Here is a 22,671-nt window from a genome sequence, read left to right on the forward strand (position 1 = left end):
CTGTCAGCAGGAGAAACATACAACTTGCAGACTGCTGAATATCTGGTTTTAATGCCCAAGTCGTCCATTAGTTATATATGATCTAGAAAATGCAATTAAAGAATGGACTTAGTTGTTTCTCTGAAACTCAAAACTACCTTATTTACTTATATAATTACTTTAAGTGGCGCAGTTCTCCAGAACACAAAATAACTGCACACAAGAAGCAAATCACATGTCAAATTACAAAATGACATGCAGTGGGTTGCAGAGTGGCCCCTGAACACGTATGTCCACATCCTAATCTTCAGTACCCACGAATGTGACTATATTTGAAACAGGGTCATTGTATATGTGGTTAATGGTCCCAACACAAAACCATCCTGGATTTAAGGTGGGTCCTCAATCCAGTGGCTGGTGTTCACATAAGGGAAAGGAGAGGGGAATCTGAGACGCACACAGACACACAAGAAGGTGACGTGAAGTTGTAGGCAGAGGCTGGAGTGATGGAGCCACAAACCAAAGAACACCTGGAGGAACCTGGAGCTGAGGGAGGAGAGGAAGGATTCCAACTTCTGGGTTCCAGAACAGGGAGGACCTAAAGTTCTCTCAGTTCCATGATAATCTGTTGTGGCAGCCCTACAAAACGAATGCACTATATTTTTGAAGAGAAAAAGAAAGAAAACATGGAATGAAAATATTCTTTAACGTACAGAATCACCTGAACATGCCTCCTTGCCTATTTTCTCTTAAATAATCCTAAAAGCATACTCTAAGTATACAACTCAGTAGACAAGCAGGTTCTGTAACATTCTTTAAGAAAATGTAAGCATTTAAACTCATTTGTAAAGACCCTGATGTTGGGAAAGATTGAAGGCAGGAGGAGAAGGGGGCGACAGAGGATGAGATGGTTGGATGGCATCACCGATTCAATGGACATGAGTGTGAGTGAACTCCGGGAGTTGGTGATGGACAGGGAGGCCTGGTGTGCTGCAGTCCATGGGGTCGTAAAAAGTTGGACACAACTGAGCGACTGAACTGAAGCATTTAAAACTACTATTTTAATGAAGAAAACAGAAATGACTGTGTGGGTTTTTCTGATTTTATAGTTTCCCTCTTTAAGGAAGAATAAATGATTGACTTAAAAAAATAAAACATGTTGAGCTCATTCATGAGTTAAAAAAAGAAAACCATAGAATAGCTTTAGTCCCAGAAACCACAAGGGCCACCTTCCCAGTGCTGCCGGGGATGGACGTGGTGTGGGTGCTCTGGCCCTTTACACTTTGCTGTTGCTGCGCTTGGGTGGCGGCGGCTTTCCTCTGCCCCATCCTCCCCGGATACCCAACCTCCCCACGGTCCCTCCCTGACCTGTGCCGAAAGCCTGTCCCCACATCCCTGCATCTCACCCTGCTCACCTCTACTCTTGCCAACCTCCCCTCCCCACCTACACTTTCTGTTCTGCTCCAGCATCTTCTCAAAAAGCCCTGCGTCCTCCCCTACCCCGGTCCTGTGAACCACAATGGACTCCTTAGTTTTTCAGCAGCTCGGTCTTCCTGTGCCATGACACCTGGACATTGCTATCAGTGGTCGTCTCCAGGGATGTGCGAACCCAGCTCTACTGTGGCCTGGCCATTCAATTCAACCTTTCTGCAACACGGATGAGCTTTCCTTCGATCAATGGCAGCCTGTGAACTACCCTTGTCTCTCTCCTGACTCTGACCCCTCTCTGGGCTTCCTTCCCAGGGCCTGTTTCTTTTCGGGTCGCTCACTTATTCAAATATATTCACAGGGCATCTGTTTTGTGTGCCAGGCATGGCAACAAATGGAGGAAGAGTCCTTCCCCATGGAGCTAGCATCCTTTGGGGGAGGCAAGAGGTAGGGGAGATATAAAAGCCTGTCTGGAGTCCTAAGCGCCAAAGACCATGAGTGGGGCTTTCCCCATGGGAAAGGGCTGCTGTAAAAGCCAGTGTCCAGGGGGAGCCTCTGATGAGGAGGCAGCGTCTGTGGAGGTGTTACCCTGGCTGCTGTCAGGATAGGAGACGGGGCAGGGGCACAGATGGAAGGAGGGAGGTCAGTTTAGAAGGTCGAGGTGTCTGCAGGTGAGTCACTGTTACACAGATGGGGACGTAAGCCTTGGGCCTGGATGAGCTTGGGGGAAATGAATGAAGACGGACAGAGAAGATGCCTAAAGCTTGTGCCTTGGGGGCCCCGTTAGTCACCGCACCTTCTCAGTGCACTGTATTCTGGGACCTGAGCCCCTCTCCCGGTCGCCTCCGTTCACAGCCCCTTTCCCTGCCTGCTTTGCTGGCCTCCCTCACTGCCTGACCTCTAAGAGACGGCGTTCCCAGGGCTCATCCCGCTGCTCTTCTCTTCCTCACCTTCACCCCCTCCCCTGGGGCTCCCATCTCATGTCACGACTTTCATCAGACTAGGGGCAGACAGCGGTTGACAGTGCAACTTGTTGTCAAAACTGGTTCACTTCTGAGACTGATAATGACACTGGGGAATGAAGACACTGGATTGTCTTGGGCACCTGAGAAAGTACAGCTGCTTGGTTCTCTATACTAATGCCTCTTGGTTTTACACTGCCGATCCAGAACTCCCTGTCTTCAAAAACTGGCTACCTGAGCCTCTGAGATCCTCCCCTCAGACACGTATGTGACATTTTACATATAACGTGACCGAACAGTGACTGTGAAATTGCCTCTGGAACCATTCCCCTCACTCTCTCCAGCATCTCAATGAATGACAGCCCAGCCTTGCAGTGGCCTGGACCTAAAGCCCACTTTGAGATGCCAGCAAAGTCTGTCTCCTCGACCTTCAAAATATACGTGTAACCTAATCACTGCTGCCCCTCAGTCCTGCACCAGAAAGACCCAAGCTACCATCAGCTCTACCCCAGATTTCTGCAACAGCCTCCTCAGCTGCAGGCCTGCCTTCTTCGAATCTTTCCTTTTAAGTCTAGTTTCAAGTAAGGCAGCTGGAGCAATCCACCCCCCAAAGCTAAGTAAGGTCTAAAAGTCTAGTGAACTTCTATTACTTGTATTATGGAACTTAAGCTTGCTTTCCCCTCTGCATCACCTCGATAAGCAACATTTATTGTAAATTTCAGAAACTTACAATCCAGAAATACCTTAGTGTACATGGCAAGGGGCACACAGAGGCCAGCAAGTATGCACATCAACCTACTAAAAGCACACCAATATCCTGGGTGGACTAACAGATGGCCTAGTCTAGTGGGGCTGCCATAACAAAGGACCACAGGCCTAGTGACTTAAACAGTACACATGTCACAGTTCTGCAGGCTGGGAGGTCGAAGATCAGGGTGCCAGTCTGATGGAGCTCTGGTGAGGGCTCTCTTCTTGGTTTGCAGATGGCCACCTTCCTACTGCTTCCTCCCAGGGTGCCGGAGGGAGAGAGCTTTGGCATATTTCCTCTTTCACAGAGACACCTGTTTCACCAGACCAGGACTCCAACTTATGACCTCATCTAACCTAATCACTTCTTCAAAGACTCTGTCTCCAAATACAGTCACATGCTGGGACGGGAGGGCTGTTAAGGCTTCTACATATATGTTTCTCAAAGAGATGGCTCGCTCCGTAGTGACAGGTTAAAATGTCCTCTTCCACGTTTCTCTTTTACCCTGTTACAGTCACCAAATGCTTTCAGTTGTGCCCCTGGGGCCTCTTGTTGTTTAGTTGCTCCGTCATGTCCGACTCTTTGCAACTCCGTGGGCTGCAGTACACCAGGGTTCCCTGTCCTTCACTACCTCCCAGAGCTTGCTCAAACTCATGACCATTGAGTCGGTGATGCCATCCAACCATCTCATCCTCTGTCATCCCCTTCTCCTCCTGCCCTCAATCCTTCCCAGCATCTGGGTCTTTTTCAATAAGTCGAGCCTCTTTCTCCCTCCAGCTTTTCTGTCAAGATTTCACTGGGCCCCAACCCTGAAGACTCTATTAACTAGCTCAGTCTCCTTCTCTTGCACAACCCCAAACCCCTTCAACTGTGTGTCTCCAACTCCCAGGACACAACAATGAGCCAACAGGGAAGGGATGTGGATAGTAGTCGCTGGAGAAAGGCTTACTCCTGACCCAGGTGGGAGCAGGTACAGCAGCTTGGTATTGCCCCAAAAATAGTGGCTAAGAAGTAACAAGAATATCAAGATTTATCCTCCTTGAAATAATACATGGTTCCCTCATGTGAAATCCTCAAGATAAGTTAGAATGAACATGTAGATTGTTGGCTTCAAAAAAACAAAAAACACTATCCAACACTTTATCTTTTGAGTCTTTCGGTAGCAGCATTTTGCTCCTTGGGACAAATGTTTTCTTTACCTTTCAGAAATAATTACACAAGCCCAGTGAATTTCCCAGGAGATAAGTTCCATGAGGGAAGGAAAGGTCATGTGTGTTTATACTGCTGACTAAAAGAGATTCAGTCAAGTCATGTTTAAGGAGAAGTTCATGAAATCCACCAGCTTTTGTAAACTGTTCCTTTGACTGACATTGTTACCCTACAAAAGGTGTTTTGTGTGTGTGTTTGTTAGTTGCTCAGTGGTGTTCTACTCTTTGTGACCCTATGGACCACAGCTGCCAGGCTCCCCTGTCCATGGAGTTCTCCCAGCAAGAACACTGGAGTGGGTTGCCATGCCCTCCCTCCAGGGGATCTTTTCGACTCAAGGACTGAACTCAGATTTCCTGCATTTCAGGCAGATTCTTTACCATATTAGTCACCAGGGAAGCCCCACACAATATGTTAGTGCTACTGAAGTCAGACAGTCATAGGAAACACCATTCCATGAAGCAACAGAAAATGAACAGCCAACGGCAAAAACTTGAAGGACTGTACAAATAAAGTCAAGCTTTGGAGACTGAATCTGTTTTCCCATTATGTGTTTTGGTTTGCAAAGGCCGTTGTAACAAAATAAAACAGACTGGGTGGCTTAAACAATGTGCATTTGTTTTCTCACAGTTCTAAAGGCTGGAAGTCCAGCAAAGACCAAGATTTCAGCAGATGTGGTTTCTTCTTTTTTTTAAATGAAGTAACATTGGTTTATAACATTATATAAGTTTACATGTACACTACACTTTGACTTCTTGATACACTGTAGCATGCTTGTCACCAAAAAATATGGATGCTTCATGAATTTGCATGGGGCCTTTGCTTAAGGACCATGCTCATCTCTGTATCCTTCCAATTTCATTACATAAGTTGCTAAAGTGAGCACAGGGTTGGTTTCTCCTGAGGCCCTCTCCTTGGCTTGCAGATGGATGTCTTCTTTCTGTGTCCTTCAGTTCAGTTCAGGTCAGGTCAGTCGCTCAGTCGTGTCTGACTCTTTGCGACCCCATGAATCACAGCATGCCAGGCCTCCCTGTACATCACCAACTCCCAGAGTTCACTCAAACTCATGTTCATCGAGTCGGTGATGCCATCCAGTCATCTCATCCTCTGTCGTCCCCTTCTCCTCCCTCCTCCAATCCATCCCAGAATCAGAGTCTTTTCCAGTGAGTCAACTCTTCGCATGAGGTGGCCAAAGTATTGGAATTTCAGCTTTAGCATCAGTCCTTCCAATGAACACCCAGGATTGATCTCCTTTAGAATGGACTGGTTGGATCTCCTTGCAGTCCAAGGGACTCTCAAGAGTCTTCTCCAGCACCACAGTTCAAATGCATCAATTCTTCAGCGATCAGCTTTCTTCACAGTCCAACTCTCACATCCATACATGTGACTCATGGAAAAAACAATAGCCTTGACTAGACGGACCTTTGTTGGCAAAGTAATGTCTCTGCTTTTTAATATGCTATCTAGGTTGGTCATAACTTTCCTTCCAAGGAGCAAGCGTCATTTAATTTCATGGCTGCAATCAGCATCCGCAGTGATTTTGGAGCCCAAAAAAATAAAGTCTGACACTGTTTCCACTGTTTCCCCATCTATTTCCCATGAAGTGATGGGACCAGATGTCATGATCTTTGTTTTCTGAATGTTGAGCTTCAAGCCAACCTTTTCACTTTCATCAGAGGCCTTTGAGTTCCTCTTCACTTTCTGCCATAAGGGTGGTGTCATCTGCATATCTGAGGTTATTGGTATTTCTCCCGCAATCCTGATTCCAGCCTGTGCTTCTCCAGCCCCGCGCTCCTCATGATGGACTCTGCATAGAAGTTGAATAAGCAGGGTGCAGTCTCTTTTCTGTGCCTACACGCCCCTGTATTCTCAGGTTCAAAATCTCAAGGACCCAACAGATTAGAGCACAGCCTAATGATCTCATTTAAACATAATCATTTTTCAAAAATCTTACGTCCAAATACAGTCCCATTCCAAGGTATCAGGGGTAAGTCTTCAAAACATGAATTTGGTGGGACCCAATTCAGCCCATAACGTAGTACCTAACAAACACTCCAAAACTCAGTAGCTTGAAACAACAGTCATTTATTCTATGTACAAATCTAACCTGGGCAGGGTTCAGCAGGGCTGGCTCCTCTCTGCTCCAGGCTGGGTCATGTGAGGAGACTCAGGTAAGGTTAGACAATCCTCTCTCCAGATGATTCAATACCACGGCTGGCAGGCTGATGGATGTGGATGTTACCTGGGCACTCAGTGTGGGGCAGGGGTGATGGGTTAGGATCTCTGTCCCATTAGCGTCAACAGAAAACATTCTTGGACCCCAAGAGGTAGCAGCTCAAACCTCCTGCCTGACAGTCCTGACCTTCCAGCAGGGTGACTGGTACGAAGCAGATGTTAAATAAACACTGGATTTTTGTTTTTAATAGATTTTATTACTTAGAGTAGTTTTATAAACTAAGTCATTAGTAAAACTGAGTAAAAGATACAGAGATTTCTTCTATGTCCCTGTCCCCATACCTGCACAGCATCCCTGGTTATCAACACCCCCACCAGAGTGGTACCTTTGCTACAAATGTTGAGCCGAAGCGGACACACATCATAATCACCCAAACTCCATAGTTTGCCTGGGGTCACTCTTGATGATGTAGAAGCTATGGGTTTGGACAAACGAATAGGGAGTGACACATACCTACCATTACAGTATCATACCATGTAGTTTCACGGCCCTAAAAATACTGGTTTTTAAATAACCAAAGAAGGTATACTTAATAGGGAGACTCAAGAGGGTTGGCCATTAATATACTACTCGCCCTTCTAGAAAGAAATGTCTAATTTGGGGGATGTTATGGGCCAGGGAATCACATGCTCTTTCAAAAAGCATTCTTTTAAAAGCATCTTTGAAAAAGTGGGTTCTAAGAAGCTCCAAGACCTCATTGAGATGAACACCGTGGTTTTGGTTTACAGAGGACGATGAGTGACCATCTGAAACCAGCACACCAAGCACCCGCTTTCACGGTATGACTGCTGTGCCTTCCAAGGGGCTAGGACTGAACACTGATTTAGGTCAACCAGGTGGGTGTGGCTTAATCTCTTTCTTTGAATCAGTTAATTGTGATTAAAAAAGAAATTAAACTTTCATGATTCAATTTTTTTTCATGATTTAAATCTAAGGCTTGCATTTGATACTTACAGAACAATGAACCATGAGGAAATATTATGTTGCTAAATTATTACTTTTTATTTTTATTTGTTGCTATATAAATTTAACTACAACCTTAACTAACAACAGCGACTATGCCACTACCGTGCCATCCACATGATAATATACTTTCGCCAGAGGACGCTCATGTTCAAACCTGTTGCAATGTAGCATTTCTTCTTCCTCAAATTTTTGAAGATGAAAGAGAGATAAATGAAGGCTCTAGAGCGAAGGTAACATGCTCCCCTGCTCTAATCTTCAATTGCTAGTCTTCAAACCCTCAAAAAATGCCATTACCTCTACAATGGCTCTTCTTTTACCTCAGCCTCTTAGTAATTTCCCACCTGTGGACCTCCTCACTCCACTCCTCGGCTATAAATGCCTCCGATTTCTTGGATTCAGAACTGAGCTCAAGTCTAGACTTGGGTCTACCTTTCTACCATTGCAATAACTCCTGCATAAAGTCTGTTTCTGCTCCTTTAACAGCGGTCAGCTCTGGTTCTGTTTGGCAAACCTCTGTCTAAAAGTTTTCCTGAACAAGGACAGAGGCAGATCAAAGCTCACGGGTACATCCGATGTCTGATGCTTAGTACAATCTCGCCTACGCTTATGAACCCACCCTCCTCCCTGTGTACACCCTCCTCACGTCCACCCACTGAATCCGCAGGACTGCCTTTAATCTGGTGGGCAGCTGTGCAGTTACAGACTTCACGTGTCTCTATCCTCTGCACTTCACAACATTTCTTTCAAAAAGGAATCAGTGTTCTTGCTGGTGGCTCCTTCTGTATTTAATGCACGCTGCAGAAGGAAAAACAAAACACCTAAGGTGGGACTAAAAGCAAAGACCGAGGTATAAAGAGGCCGTTGGATGGATTAAACCAGAAGATACTATTTTCAGAATTAACTTGTAATGATTAGAACTGGAAAGTCACATAATATGTACTAAGTTTTCTAGCCCCTGATTCTGTTACCAAATAAAAACTATATTTTAGGTTCTAATCCTCCTCCAGTATGTTTTTTCTCCTCTGCAATGTTTTATCATATGTATCATTATTAGTTTTTGGATGACTTTCACAGTCCATCCCTTAGTGTTAGGAAATAGTAGACATTTGAGAACTTTAAGAAATATTGAAAGGTGGGTGCATCAGAGCATTAGTGAAAAACACGGCTTATATCCTTTGTGCAGTGTAAGCACACAATCACTTTGGGTTTCAAAAGACAGGTTTCAAAGTAGGTATACTAGTCCGACAGCTAGGGTGCATTCAATGAAAGAAAAGTCTCTGACACAAAAAACAGGTTTCTGTAAGTCTAAACAAAAACTTACCCTCGAAAATCAAACACAAGTCTTAAGAGTTTTAGAGAAGTTTCCAAGAGCCACAGGACTGGGAGGAGTCCAAGCTGACATCGTGCCAGGACTCTCTCTGGACTGAGAGAAGGGCTCTGGAAAAGACTGGAGGAGAAAACCAAGAGGCCGTGGATGCTCCTGTGAGGTGCTAGACCATATTCTTTGCCCTTTAAGTTTAGGTTCCCAAAGAGAGGAGGATTTTCCATCTTCAATCCAGAGGCCCAAGGGGAAAAAGTGGAAGCAGTGACAGTCTTTATCTTCTTGGGCTCCAAAATCACTGCAAATGGTGACTGCAGTCATGTAACTAAAAAATGCTTGCTCCTTGGAAGGAAAGCCATGACAAACCTAGACAGCATATTAAAAGCAGAGACCACTTTGCTGACAAAGGTGCGTATAGTCAAAGCTATGGTTTTTCCAGTAGTCATGTACAGATGTGAGAGTTGGACCATAAAGAAGGCTGAGCACCGAAGAACTGATGCTTTTAAACTGTGGTGTTGGAGAAGACTCTTAAGAGTCCCTTGGACTGTGAGGAGGTCAAACCAATCAATCCTAAAGGTAATCAACCCTGAATATTCATTGGAAGGACTGGTGCTGAAGCTGAAGCTTCAACACTGTGGTAACCTGACGAGAAGAGCTGACTTATTGGAAAAGACCGTGATGCTGGGAAAGACTGAAGGCAGAGAAGACGGGGGCAACAGAGGATGAGATGGTTGGATGGCATCACCAACTCAATGGACATGAGTTTGAGCAAACTCTGGAAGACAGTGAAGGATAGGGAAGCCTGCTGCAGTCCATGGCATCACAAAGAGTTGGACACGACTTAGTGACTGAACAACAACATCAACATATCTATTTAGTATGATGTTGTTATGGTTAATTTTAGATGCCAATATGTACTCAGATATTTGGTCAAACATTACCCCAGATAGTTCTGTGAAGTTATTTTTTAGATGAACAGACTTTGAGCAAAGCAGACTGCTCTCCATAATGTAGGTGGGCCTCGTCGAATCAGCTGAAGGTCTGAAAAGAAGACTGACTTTTCAGGAAGGAGAGGAAATTCTGCCAGCAGACCCTCTTCAGACTTAAACTGCAACTCTTCTCTGGGTCTCCAGACTGATGAATTATCCTGCAAATTTTGGACTAGCCCACTGGTCACAATTAAATTAGTCAATTCCTGAAATAAATCTCTCTATCTGCACATCCTGTTGGCTCTGTTTCTTTGGAAAAGCTTGACTCACTGAGATGCTGATGGATAACTGTCACAAAAGGACAGAGTAGTTTATGGACACACATATGTGGATGACATGCCGAGGGTTGTGCAAAATGATGGTCTTTATTTCTCAGTGTAATAATGATTGGACCATATACAACCTTCATGGCACTGCAGAGAATGGTTTAAAACTCCCATTAACATGCAAGAAGTGCTGTGGGACGGACTTAGAAAATTCTGAGTGCTGCATTTCAAGTGAGTTTCATTTCTCAGGAAAGTGAATATGCCTCATTTTCCTGCATGAGAAGAAGATGACTTGATTTTCCTCAATTATAATTTAAATCACTGGACCAGTTCTAAAAACCATACTGAAGCGTTACATCAGAATATAAACTTCATGTCAATCAGTTGATTCAATCAATGCAAATTACCCATTTTCCTGGGCTGTTGTTATTTTATTTTGCAACAGAAAAAATAATTTATCTCCCGATATGTATTATATTTTACAATGTGTCTTTTCATTATGAATTAGAGAAAAATATGCTGTGCTGGTTTCTGGACCATGTCAGACATCATTCAGGTATGAACTTAAATAATTCAGTGCATTCTCAGTTATGTTACTCTAGGCAGATTCACGGCTGCAGGTTATTTCTCTTTTTACATGAAACATTATGTCAATATTTTAAGGCGATGTGGCATGAGAACCACCTGCTATATATTTAAAGCCCTATGAGACCAGAACCACAAAAGAAATACAAATGCTAAGTGACACTGACATATTAAAAATCATCTACAGTCATGTTCTTGTTTTTGTATAGAAATAGCTCATAAAATGTTTTCCAGTGTGCCTTCAAGAAATTTCTTTAAAGATGACTTGGGAAAAACAATTGCTAATTAATTTTAACACCATGTCAATTATGTTAATAAAATTCTAATTAAAATCCTTGTGATGTAAATCAGTCTTTCTTTCTGTGTTGTATGTGTATATGTCTGTTAATTATTACACAGGCTGTCAGCTGTCAGATACTTACTAGCTTTATCATGAATCTATACAGTGGGCTTGCCTGTATACAGATCTTTTGGCTTATGCAGTTCTGCCTGCTATAAGCATTGGGTAAATTAATGGTGAAAGCCGAATATTTATGGTGCCAGGGAGGTCAGCTAATTGATGCACTTTAGGAAAATGAAACAAGAAGGAGAAATTAGCTTTTTTGAAGGACTAGAAACAGAGGATAGGGCAATTTGGACATTATCATATTTCAGGTTGATTACATGTGATTGTACAATGAAAAATATATAAACCTATAGCAACTTCTATGCTGTAAGATATGAGGGTTCGGGTATTTGTGCTGCCCTGTGGGTCAACAGGTAAAGAATTTACCTGCAAGTTCAGGTTCGTTCCCTTGGTGGGGAAGATCCCCTGGATAAGAGAATGGCAATCCACTCCATTCCTCTTGCCTGGAGAAAGAATCTCATGGACAGAGGAGCCTGGCGGGCTACAGTCCATGGGGCTGCAAGAGTTGGTCATGACTTAGTGACTACACCATCACCAACAAGGGGGTAAGTTGGAATGTGTTCAGGACTTTCTAACTTGAGATGCTGCTAAATGTGGAAACACCAGCAAAGCAAGTATGTCCATTTCAGCCCCTCCTACTTGCCTGGCCCTGTGCTTGGTTGTGGGGACACCACAAAACCAGACACAGACAGACCCAGGGATGGAAGCAATAAGCTGCAAAGTGGAATACAGACTCTGCTGGGCTATAAAGAGCACCTCATTCCGGCTGAGAATCAAGGAGGGCTTCCTGGAGGAGACTGCACTTGAGCATAGTTTTAAATGTCATGGTGGCTGACAAAGATGGGGCAGGAAGGCATTTTACATAAGAAGCAGCATTTCCTAAAGGCTCCTAAGTGAGAGAGAGCAATTTTACTGGGGGAACTGATATCTACCATCTGTTGAAAAACCCCCTCTTCGATTGGCAAGTGAATTTGGAAAGCAGCATGGCTCTTGGGTGGTAGAAAAGTAACACCTGGTTTCAGGTTCCCTAGCTGCCAACCCTCATGGGTAGGAAGAGAATAGATGGGGAAAAGACCTGGCACCTCCACAAAGTAAACACTTTTTTCGATGATGGGGTAGCCAAGCGGATAGTGAAAGTGCTTATATTTATATCCACAACAGCAATCAGCTCAAGACACTATCTTGTCATGAGTCACAGAAGCTAATTAGGATAATGAAACTTCCCAGCTTCTCCACTGCACATGTGCAACTGGTCAACCCACTGTTGTCTACAAAAGTGAATTCTGGGAAACCACACACAACACATAAATCTGAAAAGCCTATAATTAGGATATTGCCACTTTTAAATTCCACTGCTGTTGGAAGAAAATGTTCAAAACCTAATGAGAGCAGAGAAGGTCACAAAGGCACTAAATCTCCTCTACGTTTATGGAAACACTCGGAATTGAATCCTCATTTCAAAAGCAGATGCGCCGGATGGACGTGTGCTCTGGAAAAGATCATCTATGTGGGCCTCTTCTCCACGAGGAACCCAAGTTCTTGGTGATTTATCCTTCCCGTTGGCAGTATCCGTAATTCCCAGGCTGCCTTTACTACTGGATTCCTGAATTGATGAGAAATCATGGATGTAATCTCTGTGCTCAGCATTCTTCCAAAATACATACATAATTCAAATATGATAGAAAGGAATTTTCTTCTGAGTAGAAAACAAATAATTTTCACTTGTAAATACAGTTTTATAATACTAAAAAATGTGGACACTCAAGGGAGTATCAGATAAATTAGTCCAACTGAAGAACAAGCCAGAAAGTCTGCAAACTAAAATCCATGGATCCTGGAAGGAGCAGGCTGTTAGGATTCAGGATGTTGCATTTCATCCCTGCTTTTGTTATTTCATAGACCTTGTTGCTGCTGTTCAGTCGCTAAGTCACATCTGACTCTTTGAGACACCATGGATTGCAGCATGTTAGGCTTCCCTTTTCTTCACCATCTCCTGGAGTTTGCCCAAGTTAATGTCCATTGAGTTGGTGATGCCATCCATTTCATCTTCTGTCATCCCCTTCTCCTCCTGCCTTCCATCTTTGCTAGAATCAGGGTCTTTTCCAATGATTGGCTCTTCACATAACGTGGCCAAAGTATTGGAGCTTCTGCTTCAGCATCAGTCAGTCGTTCCAAAGAATATTCAGGGTTGATTTCCTCTAGGATTGACTGGTTTGATCTCCTCTCAGTCCAAGGGACTCTCAAGAGTCTTCTCCAACACCACAGTTCGAAAGCATCAATTCTTCAGCGCTCAGCCTTCTTTATGGTCCAACTCTCACATCCCTACATGACGACTGGAAAAACCATAGCTTTGACTAGACGGACCCTTGTCGGCAAAGTGATGAGAAGCTCCCAAGTCCAAGGCTGTGTGACAGACACGAGAGACACGCGGGGCAGAGAAGAAGATTCTCAGTCCCTCATGTCCCACGTCTGATTTCAGCCACCACTGCAGGGGATGTCTCCCTGTAGCTCAGATGATACCGGAGTATCTGTCATGGTCTTGTACCAAACGACACCAGCCCACTTGGCTCCAAGTAAGCACAGCCCAGAAGTGCAGGGAAGTTAATGTCCCCAGGGAACCCGAAACCACTGGAGGCTGATGGATAAACAGCCGCCTCCCTGGACCACGAGAGGAAGCGTTCCTCTGCTTCCTGCAGTTCAGCCCCTCACTCAGCACCCTGGCAGTGACCTGGATGGTCAGCGCTTCAGTTACTTTTCCTCCTTCCCTGCCTCACTCTCCCGCTTTCTGGGATCACCTAAGACATACACTAAGGCTTTGTCTCAGTGTGGACTTTAGGGGTCCCAACTTTGTTGGACCAGAGCTAGAGAAGAGATCACCAAACTGGTCTGAATCACCAAGTGGCCTGGCAAAAGCAGGAGGTTTCGACTTACGTTTTGTCTAAGACTTCGGGGCAGAGAGAACAAACCGAGCTGAAGAAGCAGCAGGAGGGGAGGCTGGGGGTGGGGAGGTGAACAGCGGGCCTGTGATGAGATGCTGAGATGCTGGCTTGCAGGCGGTCAGGATTCACCTTGTCCTGAGCATCCATCTCGAATTCTGAGAACCCTGCTGTTTCCCAAGCAGCCAAGCAGTCCGCTAACCTCACTTCCGCTGGGACACAGTGCCCAGACAGCCTGCTGCTGGTTTTCCCACTTTTTTCTTGCAACCTAGGCTAGGAAATACATTTTGCTTGGCAGCCAGAGCTTATGTACATGTACACATACATATGCATATTTATATTTATTAGGTATTTACTGGGTACATAAATGAACAAAAAGGTCATAAACTTCATTCTTACTACATGTGATGCAAGTAACCCCGTCCATTCTGTCATGTTCTCTCATTCTCTCTGACTCTTGTTTTACAAAACTGATTTCACAACCCTGACTAATTGGTTGCAATCTGCAGCTTAAAAATCACAGGTCTAGACCAGTCTTCCTAGAATTCCGAGAAACCACCTCTCCTTTCTGTGCCTTGCTTGGTCAAATAATGAAGAGGAAACGGTCTGATGATAGAAGCTCTTTCTGCCTTTCAGAGAGTTTTATGTGTCGATGTCAAATTCATAATAAAATGTCAGGTCATACACCCCATATTCCATTAATTTCAGTAGCTAACAGAAGACACAATTTGAATGAAAGGGCTAGGTGCTGTGTTATATTTTTTTTCCAGAAAATATGTTTGCTAAGATGTTACATATCCTTTTAGCAGTATTATAATGGATATTCAAAATTAGGATACACAGTAAGTACCCTACACACGAATCTGCGAGCTGTAAACTTTCAAAGCTGCGAATGTGCAGTCCACCAACGTCAGGCGTGAGGGCAATCGCGGCTGGCCCTCCGTCTCCTATCGCTGATGATCCTTCGGCTCTGCCATCTCCCACCTCTTCTCCCTCCTCCAATCACTAACCCGGCCTGTTCACTCGATGCCAGCCCCAGTGTGCCAGCTGGTTTACTGTACTTTTCAAGATACTGTAAGATTAAAAAATCTTTATTTTTTGTCTCTCTTTGTTTTTTATGTATTACTTGTGTCAAAGTATCATAAACCTATTACAGCACAGTATCATACAGCCTATTGTGGGCTTCCCTGGTGGCTCAGAGGTTAAAGCGTCTGCCTCCAATTACGGGAGACCAGGGTTCGATCCCTGGGTCGGGAAGATCCCCTGGAGAAGGAAATGGTAACCCACTCCAGTATTCTTGCCTGGAGAATCCCATGGACAGAGAAGCCTGGTAGGCTACAGTCCACGGGGTCGCAAAGAGTCGGACACGACTGAGTGACTGAACAGAACAGAACAGAACATTGTGTTAGCCGGGTACCTAGGCTAACTTTGTTGGACTGATGAACACATTCAACTCATGAACACGCTCTTGGAACGGAATTTGCTTTCATGCAGGGGACTTTTCATTTCTTTATCTCTGATCTATTTGAGGCATTAAAGAAATCAGTTCTGCTTCTCACACCGTTCTCCTCACTCTTGGCCTAACAGCGATCACGTGCCTTTATAGTTAACAGTCTCCTCCGTCCAGCCACAGACATTCTGCCAGGCTCAGCTGGGAAGCTCTCCCTTCCTGCCCTCCTCCTTGGCTGTGTCCCCACACCACTGTAGTCTCATCAGATCCTGGGGTTCTTCTGTTTATGCGGCTCTGAGAACTTGAAGAACAGAACCTGTTATTCTCAGGACTCAGATCACCTAATGTAGTACCTAACACAATGCAGGGACCAGAAAACATCTACAATAGGAATGAAATACATCCTGTCTTTGATAGTTTCACTCGGATGTTCCCAGGTGCTCATATCTCAAGCCCTGATGCCATTTCTCACGGAAAGAGCAACTGTTTACTAGCACAGTGAAAATACTCTGCACTTTCCAATTAGACTGCCTATGGCATCGTCTTTATTGAATTGAATTTGGTCAGAAGAACAGTCGTTGAGTATTGGGGGAGTTATTTATAGTCTACTCAGAAGGGAGCAGCTCCGCACGCTCCCCACTGTGCCTCAGGAACATATACTCATTCTCCTGAAGTTCAAGTTCTGAAGTGTCTTTTGTGTCAATCAGGATCCTTTGCTCACAAGTGACAACAATGCAAGCAAAAAACAAAATGCAAGCAAACAACAATAGTGGCTCCCCATGCCGGGGGAGCTCACACCAGGCTCCTGTAACCTCCAGAAGGGCAGGCTCAGAAGGAGCCCACAGCCCCTCTTTCCTGGGTCCCCATCACTGCCTCTCTGCAGATGTTGCACCTCATCTCTTCTAAGGACTCCTCTGCTCCAGCTCCTCACTCTTCACCACCAGAGATAAGCGCACATCACCCTTTTTGATCCCAAGTCCAGATATTCCAGGGAAGGGCTCCCTTGGGCTCCACCCGGGTGAGCTGCTGCACTCTGGAACACCACCATCAGCAGGCGGTGGGACGCCGTGATTGGTCACCTCTGGAAAAACCACCATCCTCCTGAGAAAAACCACCATCCTCAGAAAATGGCTGCTCCCCTGGCAACCACATGGATGGAGCACAGAGAAACACATTTCTTAGAAGAGAAGCAGCTACTGTTCCAGACACAGAAACCAATGGATGTCTACAGAAGAGTCTGGGAGCGTAACTCCATTTTCACATCCTTTTATGATATTCATTCATAGCAATTTCCCCCACTATGGGCAAACATCCACTCTTTTACTATACAAGCCTCTTTAAGTAATTTAAATTTGCATCTCAGCCCTTAAACCAGGTTTTAAGCTGTATGGGAAGAAAGTGGGCTTTTAATTTTGTTTAGAACCAATCACAGTGACTGTGCCTTCTCAGCCCTTTCAATTTGGTGCCCACATGGCGACGACAGTGCCTTCTGCACCCAACTTCAGTTTCAACAACAGTCTTGGATAATTTCTACTTCCACCATGTCTTTATTCCTTCAAATAATCACTTTTACGTTGAGATACATTTTATGCATATATACCCAATCTCATAGGAATAAATATCCCTAACTTCATGGTGTTAGATAAACAAACGATCCTGAATGCAACCAGAATTGACCTTCAGAGAGGACCTTTAAAAACTACAAAAGGGGTCATATAAAAGGATGTGTCATTGAGGACATTGGTTTGACTCAATATCAGTTTTTCTACATGATTTCTGGAGTTGCCCCTCACTCTCAGATCCTTCTTTTACATGAAAAGACAGAAGTCAAAATCGGAGTCTTTAAAAAAGACTCTTATGGGCTTAGCAAAAAAGTAACCTTAGCTATTTCTTTAACTTAATGTAGTAAAGCAGGATGTGCTTCCCTTGGGGCTTGGTTGTAAAGAATCCACCTGTAATGCAGAAGCTGCAGGAGAGGGAGGTTCGATCCCTGGGTTGGGAATATCCTCGGGAGAAGGAAATGGCAACCCATTCCAGTATTCTCGCCTGGAGAATCCCATGGAGAGAGGAGCCTGTTTGGCTACAGACCACAGGGTCACAAAGACTCGGACACAACTGAAGAGACTTAGCACACATGCTCAGTAAAGCAGGATATGCTGGGCCCTAAATAAGGGACATGGGATGGCAGCTAGTTTGATGAGGTTTAAGATCCCCTGGAGAAGGAAATGGCAACCCGCTCCAGCACTCTTGCCTGGAAATTTCTAAGGACAGAGGAGCCTTGTAGGCTACAGTCCATGGGGTCGCAAAGAGTAGGACACGACTGAGCGACTTCACTTCACTTCAATCGTGCCGCTGACTTGAGCAGAGTTCCAGGGAAGTAACATTTCGCCGGCATTAAGTCTGGACACATGAAGTTAAGCTACTGGAGAGAAAGAAGCTGAACGTGTGCAGAGAAGCTAAAACAGAGGGATCAAGCATTAGCCATCTTCGGGGTGTCGTGGCTGGTGTTGGATACTTCCCTGACATCACTAGGTGGCTGCATCTAACCCAGGTTCCCTCCAAGTGGGATTCCTCCACCTGGCAGGTGATGTCAACTGAAGGCAAAAGGCTTCTTTCCACAAATCTGCTACCTCTAAATTTCCCTTTCTCAATATTTTTCCACAGTACCAGGTTTTCCCATTATTCGAAGCCAGAAATATTGGAGTAAATTTCAATTGTCTTCTCCCTGTTTATGTTCAGTATCCAAATACCATCATGATTTCTGCACAGGTCTTCTCTTCTTCTTTGGGATGATTTTTCCCTTCCTGTGGGTGAATCTATCATCTTTCTGAGTTCCCTGTGCCAGTTAGTGCCCACCATTTCCAACTCCTTATGCAATCATTTCCAAATTAGTCTTCCTAAAATGCAGTCCTGCACACGCCAATTACCTGCTCAAAGCCCTCAGTGCTTTCCTGTTGCCTTTAGAGAAAAAATTCAAGAAAAAAGTCTGGTCCTCTGCTACTTGGCTCCAACCTATGTCTCCAGATGAATCTCTTGAATTCCCTCACAGCTGTTGTCAACCCAGTTTATTCATTTTTCTCCAAACATGTCTCTAGTTTTACAAACTGTCAATTTCCCAAATCTTCGATAACTTGAAACAAAAATTACCTGAATGCCTGGCACAAAACAGTCAGCCTACAAATGTCCGTGGAATGAATGAAACGATTCATAACAATATAAGAATGAAACCATATGTCCATGACACACAGACCAAATGGTTTTATTTTTTTCCTTGGATGACCGGCAGAATTTTATCTCAATCCCATGTTTCTCATTAGGATTTCATTTACAATTTTTACTTGATATACCGACCAGATACAAAAAAATTTTCTAAATTATGAAAATAAAGTACTCCCCTGATCCCTCCAACTCTGCTCCTCCTTTTGAGTTTCTACGTCAGTCCACAGCTGTTATATTTTGATCCAGTTGTCAAAATCAGAACCTCAGGACTGTCCTTAGTTCTACCCTCGCCCAATCACATTTAATAGTTACCTACATTGCAATATGATTTAAAAAAAAACACAGAAAAACCTTATATTCACTGTGATTGTTTTTGTTCAGTCACTCGGTCATGTCTGACTCTTTGCGACCCCATGGACTGCAGCACACCAGGCTTCCCTGTCCTTCATCATCCCTGTCCTTGCTTAAATTCACATCCATTGAGTCGGTGATGCCATCCAACCATCTTGTCCTCTGTCATCCCCTTCTCCTCCTGCCTTCAGTCTTTCCCAGTATCAGGGTCTTTTTGAGCTTAGTAAATGCTATGGGTTGAGCTGTATCGCCCCCAAATCCATCTGTTGAAGTCCTAACTCCAAGTACTACAGAATGCATCTCCAGGGACATCCCAGGTGGTCCAGTGGAACCCACCTTGCAAGGCAGAGGATACAGTTTGGATCCTTAGGGAACTAAGATGCCACATGCCACAGAGCAACTAAGCCTCCACACCGCAACTGGACAGTCTGCGTGCAACTAAGATTTGAGATACCCAAATGTATAACGAAATAAAATGAAAACAAACGAACAAAGACCAAAAAAAGGCATCTCTATTAGGCACAATTAGTTAAGATGAGGTCCTCCCACAGTAGGTCCGGTATGACTGGCTGGAGTCCTTGTAACAAGGGGCCTTTTGGGCACTTAATATTTTGGCCACCTTATGTGAAGAGCTGACTCATTGGTAAAGACCTTGATGCTGGGAAAGACTGAAGGAGAGGGGGCATCAGAGGATGAGATGGTTAGAACATGACTTTTGAGCAAACTCTGGGAGACAGCAGAGGACAGAGGAGGATGGTGTGCTGCAGTCCATGGGTGTTGCAAAGAGTCAGACACAACTGAGCACCAAGCAACATGTGGGCATAGACATGCACACGGGGAAAACACCACATGCAGTCTGGTGTTTCCTGAAGCTACTAGAAGATTCTCCCTTAGCACCTTCAGGAGGAACATGACCTTGCCAACACCTTGACCTCAGACTTCCAGCTTCCAGAACTGCAAAACAGTCCATTTTTATCGTGTAAGCCCCTCGGTTCGCAGCACTCTGCTTTGCAACCCTACTAAACCGATACAAAGCCCTAGCTAGTGGGCTAGGAGGTTTTTCAGACTGACAGTTCTTTCATACTCACAGTAGCCAGGGAGTCACCTACAGTTAGGGCATCACACAACATTACCCCATTTTCTAGTTGGAAACAAATGCTCAGAAAGATTAAGTACTAAAGCTATCACCCAGATATAGATAGCAGAGCAAGCCAAAATATCTGTGATTCTGAAACTCAAGTTTTATCCACTCCATTTCTGGCCCCTGGAAGACCTCTCCTGACACTGTTCCAGGCTGGGACAAGGTCACACAGGTGACCATTCCACTGTTCCAGTTCTCTATACTACAGAGTTTCCATTTATGACATTCCTTAAGGTGGCTCCGGAGAAGGCAATGGCACCCCACTCTAGTACTCTTGCCTGGAAAATCCCATGGATGGAGGAGCCTGGTAGGCTGCATTCCATGGGATCTCTAAGAGTCAGACACGACTGAGCGACTTCACTTTCATTTTTCACTCTCATGCATTGGAGAAGGAAATGGCAACACACTCCAGTGTTCTTGCCTGGAGAATCCCAGGGACGGGGGAGCCTGGTAGGAGGCCATCTGTGGGGTCACACAGAGTCGGACACTACTGAAGTGACTTAGCAGCAGCAGCAGCAAGGTGGCTCAGCTGGTAAAGAATCTGCCTGCAATTTGGGGGACCTGGGTTCGACCCTTGGGTTGAGAAGATCCCCTGGAGAAAGGAAAAGCTACCCAGTACAGTATTCTGGCCTGGAGAATTCCGTGAACTGTATAGTCCATGGGATCACAGAGTCTGACACGACTGAGCGACTTTCCTGTTCACTAAGGTGCCGCATGGAAATAGAAACTTGAATAAGATCATTCACTGCATTTTAGATGAAGCCCATGTTCGCCAAAAGGTCCCAAAGACAACCTTATTTTTATCTAATTTATCAGACATGCTATTCAAAATGAAGCAAGTCATAAACACATTGAACATGCTTGGCTGCACCTTTTTTTACTGTTTCTTTTGTGAGGCAAACACGCTTGTGCTCAAAGAAATTAAAATGGTAGCATCGCACTGTGCAGAAATAATGAAAATTAAATTCTGAAACATCTCAAAGTTGGTATTTGGTCTTACTATGTACTGTGTGAATGAATGAAACTACAATCAACAATCCAAAGACTGATGCGCTATGTCAAAGAGAGGAAGGATGGAAACTACTGAATACAGAATGTGACTGCCTTTTCTCTAAGCATTAACTTAAATTCTACTGGAAGAAATGCGTGCTTTTTTATTTTTTTTTAATATCCTAGGGCAGAGTTGTGAGTTTTTCCGTAAACTTCTCTTTGAGGGAAAACAGTACTCAACACAACACAGACCAGGGTTAATCCAGAAAGGGCAGTTCTCAAAGCCTGGTGTAGGAACCCCTGGACTCCTTCCTGGGAATCTTGTAAGGTAAGGCTACTGTCAGATGGATAGTTAAGATTTTATTTGCACTTTCAACTCTGTGGACGTTCCCACTGAAACTGTAGAAACAATGGTGGGTAGAACGGCCAGTACCTTCAAAGGAATCAAGCCAGTGACATGACACTGTCTTGGAGCTGTTGTATCCTTCATTGTCACATGCTTGCAGTAAAAAAAAAAAGAAAGAAAAAAAAAAAAGCCAGTTCCAATTAAGAATGTCCTTGACATGCAGTAAAAGTTGATTAATTTTATTACATCTTGACCCTTGATTGCACTTCTCTTTAACATTCTGGGTGATAAAATGGAAAACACGTATAAAGTTCTGCTTTATGATGGTTTTCTCCTGGAGAAGCACTTACTTGTGTGTTGAGTTGTGAAATGAACTAGCTGCTCTTTTCATGAGACACTAATTTTACCTGAAAGAAAAGACTGACAGACAAGCTATAGTTACTCAGTCGTGGGTGGGTGCAGGCATTTTCTTATGGATCTGATGACACAGGAAGGGTCTCTCATCAAGTAACTAATAGTATTCAAGCATTCATGAGAATATTAGCATGTGGAAAAGCCTGGAATGCCGACCTTGAATTTAAACATTTCCCAGTACTTACAGACTTTCTGAGATTGTTGGTAAAACTAACAAACATGACTTGCAAAAATGTGTCATTTAATGAAATACATCAACATTTAGAATATCTTCATAAGCAGCTATATATGCCAACACACCCATGCATAAAAGATCCATTTAATGCATTTATGATACATTCAAGATACAGCAATGGATTTTAGGTAACATAAAGTTCACTGCAATATTTGAAAACTCCTTACTTCTACTAACCTTTAAGAAACTACAACTTACAGAATTTTGGTATAGTATCATAAAATATCTACCATTACCTAAAAAGCTATGAAAATAACCCTTCATTTTCCCACTATATATCTGTGTGAGATCAGATTTTCTTCTTGTATTTCAAATGAAATATATTATAACAGACTAAACAAAGAAGCAGATATAAGACCACAGTTGTCTTCTATTAAGACAGACAGTAGAATATATAAAATAATCGACAAGGACCTACCGTATAGCACAGGAAACATGAACCAGCACTCTGTAACAATCTATAAAGGAAAAGGAGCTATAAAGGAACAGATACACAT

At 44.0% G+C, this 22,671-nt stretch overlaps 1 protein-coding gene and 1 non-coding gene across 4 annotated transcripts in view; both read right to left on the reverse strand.

Annotated features, from left to right (window-relative positions):
* Positions 1-22,671, reverse strand: part of CTNND2 (catenin delta 2) — a 487,037-nt gene that overhangs the window by 333,203 nt on the left and 131,163 nt on the right. The gene's annotated exons all lie outside the window — the stretch shown is intronic.
* LOC148774954 (U6 spliceosomal RNA) lies at positions 5,106-5,209 on the reverse strand. The gene has a single exon (XR_016035270.1). It is a non-coding gene; the product is annotated as a U6 spliceosomal RNA (small nuclear RNA).

The sequence above is a fragment of the Moschus berezovskii genome, chromosome 18, assembly GCF_049115385.1.
Source record: "Moschus berezovskii isolate FMDL1 chromosome 18, NW_MosBer_1.0, whole genome shotgun sequence".
Classification (NCBI taxonomy): Eukaryota; Metazoa; Chordata; class Mammalia; order Artiodactyla; family Moschidae; genus Moschus; species Moschus berezovskii.